Genomic DNA, 8384 nt, shown 5'->3' with positions numbered 1-8384 from the left:
CCGGCCTCGCGCTCGGCAGCAGAGACACGAATTCTCGAAGCTTCAAGAGCTTCCTTGAGGGAGATCACTTCTTCCTCATGCTTTTTCTGCAGCTCCACGGTAGGCTGCAGTCCTGGTCTATTTCGGAATTGGCCTTGGCCAATTTCTCTTCACAAGTTTGCAGCAAGGAGCTGGTGCGACCAACCCGGCTCAATGCTTCCATGTGTTGATAAAAGCTCAACACAAGCATTCCCGAGAAGACGGAAGATATCAGAAGAAGTCATAAGAAATTATGAAAACATAAGTAAGCAAGAAGACCGGTACCTTGTAGATTGACCAACAAGGGAGGTGTCATCCAGGGCTTCAAACTCCCGGCAATCGAAGGAGCAAGACCGAGGGAGCTCCACTCTGCAGCTTTCTCGAGATCCCGAGTGACCCCGTCGGTCATCTTCGGGGGTCCACTGGGGATGAAGACCTCCTCACCATCCGTCGAAGCTTTGGATTTTTTGTTGGAGGGAGCATCAATTGTGTCATGCCTCCTCTTGGTTCGGACGGAGGAAGAGACGTTAGCCCTCTCCACCATTGGTTTCTTCCCTTTACCCGAAGCATCAGCTACAGGCCCGATATTCCCGATACCCCGTAAGAGGGGTCGGGAGAGGGAAGAGAAGCCTCTTGATCTGCAGTCAAGACCCTGGGCGATCGTTGCTCGGCTGTCACAACGGCCCTAGCGGCCTTCACCCGCAGGCTTGGTCTGGGGGGCTCGTGATATGGAGAGTTTATGATCAGACCGGGTTCATACCTGGTCTGACCCTCGACCCCGGTCGAGACGGAGAAAACCGAATCGCTCCCGAGCGAACCGGATCCGGAAGATGGCTTGCTGAAGAAGAAAGCTTATTCGGCTGCAAGCGTGCCCTAATCTTACTTATGGATTAGGGTAATCACCCTGATGACAGCAGACTCAAACTGACGGCTGCGGATAATCATCATCAAAGGGATAACTATCGCATAACCTAACGGTTATCTCAGGAGTCCTCTACTAGCCCAAACTAGTAGAAGTCTATCGCTCAACGGATCTCATTGATAAGATCCAACGACTACCCGAAGAAGGCTCGAGTGCATCCAACAAAGGAGATTCGAAGGTACACTCTATATAAACCTCACTACCTTACAAGGTGAGGGACGGATCAATCGATCAAAAAGAATACTATCTGAGACTCAGGTTCAGATACATACTGATAGATCCAAACTATCGGCGTCCTGCTATCTAGATCACCTTTCCCGTTTCTTCATTCATTAGCTCTGTGCTTCTAGCAGAGCCGTTTGTGATTAAGTTCATCAACTGACTTAGCCTTCGGAGGTGGACTCCCGACCCCAGCGGTCGGGCCACATCTGACGCTTTCGTTTTGCAGGACATCACGTGGAGATCCAAGGGCTGAGCAGATTTTGGACGCATCAGAATGTAACCGCATTCACGGATACTTTCAGAGTGTAATAATTTATGAAAAGTTCTACAGAAGGAAGACACTCCATTTTTTGAATAAAGGCAAAAAAGCAAGAAACCAATCTCCAACTGTTTGGAGCAAGTTGACAAGGACAGACATGGTAGTAGTCAAGCAGGGACTGAACTATCAAGACCAAAGAAACTCTAAAACCAGACTCAAGATGGTCAAGATAAACGGTAATAACCCCAAGTTCAACAGTGTATGGACAATCAGAAGGTCCAGGAACCCATACCTTAGCATCAGAGGGAAAATGATAATCTTCCAAGTAAGACAGCAGGTGAAATTTTTTCACCTTAGTTTGATACCACTCCGGACCGGCATATCATGGATCTTTTTTCTCCTTAGACGTATCTACAGGTGTGTAAGGAACAATAACTTCATCATGAGTATAAGGAATGGGTTTCCAGTCTAAGGAAACTTGATCGGAGGAGAAAATACCTAGGGTTTTCTTTGTTTGATTAGCACTTGAAAGAATAGTGGGTTGGTCAGAAGGTTTGGGTGCCGAAGAATTGATTGAAGGATCCATGGTAAAGAAGAAAAAGTAGGAAGTGAAGATTTGCAGAGTGAAAGTAGGAGCAAGAAGAGCAAACAAAAATGGTGGATGAATATTACCTATTTTTGAAGGATGCAGACAGAGTACGAGCGAGAGTCAAATCGCAGAAAATAAATAAATATAAAGGACGAAGTAAGGCGAAGGAGGTTTCTTGAAAAGTGGAGGGAAATAAACGATGTTTCAAGATCGATGGTTGTAACTATTCGTAATCGACGCGTGGAGTCAATCGGTGGATTTAGAAGCATTACAGTTGAACACGAAGATAATATAAAAGGAGTTGGGAGAGATGTGATAACCGTACAATAGGAAAAGGCAGAATTTATGATCAAACGGCGCAAGGGAGGATAACGTCAAGGAAGACAAAAAGTTATATTTAAGAAAGAATAAAAAGGTCTGACAGATGAAGATTTTGGCTGATCTGCAGGATGATTTGAGGGTTGAGCACAGTAACCTTATGATTACAGGGGATGGTTTGATTTTCGAGAAAATTACAGTTTTATATAAGAGATGGACCATGGATCAACGCTCGAGTTAATGATGACTTGGAAACCTGAGGCTGCAATTTTGAAAATCGTAATTTCTTGGAAAAGGTTACAAGGCATTGATCAAGTGAAGTTCTGCCATGTGGAAGAAATATTGAAAAAATTAACATGGGATATCAAGAGTCGACATTTAAAGAGAAAAATATGGAGAAAATTTTTATTCTAGTTGAACGATTCTAATGAAATATTCAAGATCATGATGAACACAATATTCTGGAATTACTTGGGAGAAAGATTCAAACCTCTTGATCAGGTAAGAGTCTCATACCAATTCGACCTGATCAAGCAGCTTGGGGGCTCGTGTTGTGACTAAAATATCCCAATCTCGGTTCAGGCCGGTTCGCTTCGGTTTTGTGATGATTCGATTGGTTTTAACTAATCAAGTACAGCAATCTATGGGTCCACCCAAGAATTATGAAGAAGGCTTAATCATGGCCATCCAATCCTATGCTATGATCCGACGGTCTCAGTTAAAAGCAGAACAGACGGGAAATCTATATATAAAATGAACAATGAACTCGTCAAGGGTAAGTCTCTCAGATAAACCTGAACATTGATGTTTTCTGATTTCACTCAATTAGAACACCTCAGAAGCTTTTTTGAGCTCTGAAGCATCGCCTTCACCATTCTGACAAGACCGTCGGAGTCGTGACGCCAATCAAGATGATCGGCTCCGTTTGTCACTGATGTTCTATTTTTCAAGAACGAGAGACTGATTGTGGATCAAGCAAGTTAGATTGAGTCAGATCTAAGTTGGTTTGGTGCTTAAGTTGCTGTCCAAGATCTCCAGCAAATTTAGCACCAACAATAGTTACCTACCAGCATGGGATGTATGCTACCTATATATTTGAGGTTCTCTCATATGAAATCATTCAACCATTTATACTATTGAGGTTGTGTCTTATTAGAAAAATGTCTTCTTTTTTTCTTTTTTGGTAAATGAGAATAAGATTTCTTGTAAGGGTATAATAGTCTTTGTGATAATATAACTAACCATTCTAACAGAATAGGACCTATGTGTTTTTCAAACATAAAGTGAGGTGTCAGTGTTTTAAAGTCTCTATTTTGAAGGGATAGTGCAATTTTCTTTATTAATTAGGAATTGATGTGCCATTCCTCAACACTTCTAGTTTCCTTTTTCTCTTTTTGTTTTTCTTTTTTTTTTGGAATAAATGGAGAATAATTATTTAGTTTATGTGTATGATGCTTTGCTCTAAACCCAAGGATATTGAACATGACCTCATACCATGAGAAGTGGGCATTTGCCAACTAAGTGTTCCCCTTGGAACTTTGAGTTTGGATCCTTACCCACGTGGAGAAAATTTTTTTTTTTTTTGGTAACCGTGGAGAAAATTCCAATCCATACAGTTCGATGCTTGACACATGATCTAAACACAAAATCATCTTTTATAAGAAAAATCTTAAATTGTAAAAATCAAAATCTTCTCTCTCCTTTCCTTAAAAACAAGATTTTGCGTTTAAGTTAAACACATGGCAAGCAAAAAAAGGGCGTTTAAGTTAAACACATGGCAAGCAAAAAAAGGGAATAACTGAAAAAAGACGACGGTTTCAAGACCGTGAACCGTTTGCTTCAACTTATTCATAGCAGCTGTTGTTTTACGTCAAAGGAACGTGAAAGCTAAAGCTAGATCCCCTATCTCTTTTTCCATGTTTGTTTATCATCTCTTCCATTTCGGAGTTCCGGGCAAATGGTTTTTATCATGAAATTCTCATTTATTAAACTCAAGATCGGTTTGAGAATCTGATCTATACGACTCTCCAGCATAGAGCGGGATCTCGATTTATGTTGCTTCTCGGGTAACGAATTATGTCTTCCTAGCACGACTACAACCAGAAATTTCTTAGATTTCACTTTTGTTTTATATGGATTTCCATCTATGATTCGTATGTATCACAATGTGGTTTGGGTTTTCGTCTTCTTCACTCTCTTTGCTAATCCTTTTTACTCTTTTTTCCTCTAGTTATATGTAAGCATTGAAAAGAAAGGATATTTATCTAGTTCTTTTTTCCGAGATTGAAGTTGTATAACTGGTTAGTCTGTTTCTAATATTTAAAGGAAATTCATGTTTGATCATTCCTGTGGGGGTTTTCATGCTTAAATATACTTCTATGTAACTAGATCCAATTGCCTGAGGTGCCTAATTTGGCCCTAACCCTCTAAACTTTTCAAGTCTTCTGTGTCAGGCATGTGTGTGTATGAATCCAATCTTCAGGTGTCAATATTTTTATCTCGATTTTTGCTAGAACTGCTATTTGCAGTTCATAGCTTACTTCATTCACTGGATGTGTATTGCTCACCCAAAAAAATTCATTGCTGAAGACGTAGATTGCAAGACACCTTCTTGTAGGGTCTTGATTGAGGGTTTACCAGTAGGTCAAAAAAATATTTTCCTCACTTTGTTGGTGGTACTTATTTATCTAGTTCCAATTGGGAAAGTCAGTAGTGCAATTTTTATGTCTCCCTCAAAGGGAATTATCTTGCACATTTACATAAGAAAAACTTTTGTACTAGTAGAAACCCCTTAAAACTCCAAAATTGTTACATTTGGGTTAAATAATGGGAAATACTTTGAAGAATTTAGAAAGTGAAGTAGCGTAAGTTCTTGTAGTCTACTTAAACTTGATATCTGTCTCTCCTCTGTCTGTGTGTTTATTTGTCAGAAAGAGAAAATCTTCAAGATTTTCCTTTTCTTTTGGATGAAGAAGAAAAGTTAACATTAACAAAGAAGGGAATTTACAGCATCGCCAGAGATTATAAGAAATTCCCCATTTGAATAGCGCATTTAGCATAACTAGATATGTAGGAGGATAATGGAAAATTTGCATGGGTACAAAAAAGAATGTCTTCAGACAAATCAGAGAAAATAAGCAAAGAAGGTTGAATTTGAGGGGGGGCCATGGCTCTTTGGTAGGGAATGAAGCACTCCCATCGGCATCTCATTGGAAGACCAGATCTCTTTGAGTTTGACCCCCAGCTTCAGTGTGTAAAATCCCCTTGTGCAATACTAGATATCAATCACTCCTAAAGAAGTGAGATGATAAGTTCCTTCAGTGATAGAAGAAGTCTTCCGTGGAGCCAAATGCAGAAGTGCTAACCAGAGGAGTTTAGTGTCTGAAATTACAGTGTTGCATAGAGTAATATGTAGTAGGATCAGGTTTGGATGTGTTCAAGATTTAGCATTTGAGAACGATTTCAGTTCCAAACATGTATTATCAGCATTTCTAAGAAACCATCATTTTTACTGGTTCTTAGAACTCGCTTTCAAACTTTTCATCAAAGATTTATTGTATTCCATCATAATCCTGAGCCTTCTAGAAATCTTGGAGGTATAGGGTAGAATAAGAATTAATGATATCCCACTTTCTTGCATACAAATTCCATATGGCTCGTTTGGTCTATAGGCTTCAAAGCATTACAACATTAAACAACTTGCCGAGGGATGCGTGGTCCCAGAATTGCATAAACTGGATGATAGTAAGTAGCTTGCATGCAATTCTTAATTAATTAAATCTTTCTTGTTTCCCTTTTGAGGTCTTTCAAGTTGCTGAGACTTTTATGGTATGGGTTCCATAAAACGATGGCCTGCATCTAAAATTTTTGGTCAATGGAAGACAATCCATTGTTATTACAGATGACACTTGGATGCTCAACCATTTCTACTTTGAGCTTCATGTATCTCCTTATTAGAATTCCACTAGATATACTTGTTGATGAATGTGTCCCTCTGTTCCATTTCTCACATCAACCTCTATTTCAAAATAGATAGATGGAAGACTTGGGGACGGAAAAGCATATCAAAATGCAGGAAGTGTCGAAAGAAACAATGGTTCATACTGAGCCACAGAGCTTTGCTTTTGGATCCACTTGTAGATTCTCACAACCAGACACACTCAAGTTACAAACTGAGCATCAGATGAAGCCTGCAAGAAAACTTTGCGGTCTCATCGCCTTCTGTCTAATTTTATTATTGGTAGAGATTGTAGGGGGAATCAAGGCCAACAGCCTCGCAGTTGTTGGTGATGCTGCACATTTGCTGATTGATGTTGCTGGATTCTCCATTTCTGTTTTTGCAATATGGGCCTCAGCATGGGAGGCAACGCCACATCAATCTTTTGGATTTTTTCGTCTTGAAGTTTTGGGAGCACTCTTATCTATACAGCTTATTTGGCTGGTTGCTGGGATCTTGATATATGAGGCGGTTATGAGAATTCTTTACAGAAATATAGCAGTAAATGGGAAACTCATGTTCATGGTTGCAACATTTGGTTTTATTGTGAACTTAACAATGATCATGTGGCTTGGTCACGATCATGCACATTATGCCTGTGGAAGCAAGACCAATGAAAGGGATGCTATCAAAGCAACTGAAGGGGAGAAGGTTAATCTAATCTCAAGCCTACCAGAGAAGCATCAACATAATGTTGAACATGGCCAAATTCATAACTGTAGTTATGATAATCTGGAGAACAATGCCCTCACAGAAGCTGAAACATATAAATCCCACATGAATCTAAATCTTCAAGGCGCTTATTTGCATGTCTTGGGGGACCTGATTCAGACCGTTGGCGTGATGATTGGCGGTGCTGTCATTTGGGCCAAACCTGAATGGTTGGTGGTTGATCTGGTCTGTACTATTGTCTTCTGTATGCTGGTCCTGTATACTACTGCAAGCATGCTGAAAAGTGTAGTGATCATATTGATGGAGGGCACACCGGATGGAATCAATGTTGAGTCTCTTGAAACAGGTCTCAAATCTATAGAAGGAGTTCATGATATCCATGACCTCCATCTTTGGGCCATATCAACTGGAAAAAATTGGTTGATTTGCCATGTAATTGCTGAGCCTGGGGCCAGCTCAAATGATATACTCCTCAGGGTTAAGGACTACTGTGAGAGAGTATACAGAATCAACAATGTTACTATACAGATTGAAAAGGAGTAATTATTCCAAGAATGATGTTTACTTCTCAAAACTCCCCTGACGTTCTGAGAAATACGCAAACCTCCCCTGCATTTCTGAAAAAATACACAAACATCACTAACTTTACATACTCCATTACACTCAGGTAGCTTAATTTGCAAGCAATTTCATATCCATACTAAAGGAGATTATGGGTTGTATATGCTAAACACCATGAATGAATCATTAGAGAAGAGAAAATTAGACTATTGTCAAGTGAATCTCCAAAATTTTCTTGGAGAACCAGTTGATCATTTCTAATCATCCCAAATTCTTATGAGTCAAATTAATCAAATTCAATACTTGTTCTATCTTAAGAGTACATATTCACTTGAAACTCATCTGCTTCCATTTCTAATTCCATCAAGCAGGCTTGGACTTTTTCCAACTGCTTAGTGGCCACCTCCCATAATTTTTCTAAATTTCGAATGGTACTCAAGATCCTCCGTTTTTTATTATCTAATAAACAACTTGTTGGAATTTATTAATATAATTAATAAATTTAATGTCCAAGGGCAAATTTGGAAACTCACTATTAGAGCGGTTACAAAATAGGGTTATATATTTTGGTAACCACCGCATAAGTGAGTGTGTTAACATTACGTAAGTTTTCCAAGAAAAGGAGGCGGCTCCCATCTCTCTCTCCCTCTCTCCAAGAAACGCAGGAAGGATAAACTTAGTGGAGGTTTCCTTCCTTTGCCTTAGATCATTCTTTTATCTTCTTTCCACACGGCATTTGGGTTGTGGAAATACTTCCCTTTCCTTGTGATTGTGGAATCATCCCGGTAGAGATTTGGTGGTGGAACGAGAACGTAGATCCAGATTT

General features: G+C 39.7%; 1 pseudogene across 2 annotated transcripts; it reads left to right on the top strand.

Annotated features, from left to right (window-relative positions):
- Nucleotides 1–4135: 4135 nt before the first annotated feature.
- On the top strand, nt 4136–7858 carry LOC149011210 (metal tolerance protein A1 pseudogene; annotated as a pseudogene). 2 transcript variants are annotated; one of them, XR_016174527.1, is made up of 2 exons: nt 4136–4394; nt 6365–7858. The product of XR_016174527.1 is annotated as a metal tolerance protein A1 pseudogene, transcript variant X2 (transcript). The 2 variants fall into 2 exon arrangements; XR_016174526.1 differs by having other exon boundaries at nt 6361–7858.
- The last annotated feature ends 526 nt before the right edge of the window (nt 7859–8384 follow it).

This window comes from Hakea prostrata, chromosome 7 (genome assembly GCF_041222555.1).
Source record: "Hakea prostrata isolate BN-2017 chromosome 7, UWA_Hpros_2, whole genome shotgun sequence".
NCBI classification, from domain to species: domain Eukaryota; kingdom Viridiplantae; phylum Streptophyta; class Magnoliopsida; order Proteales; family Proteaceae; genus Hakea; species Hakea prostrata.
This window is presented reverse-complemented; position numbering and strand designations above follow the sequence as displayed.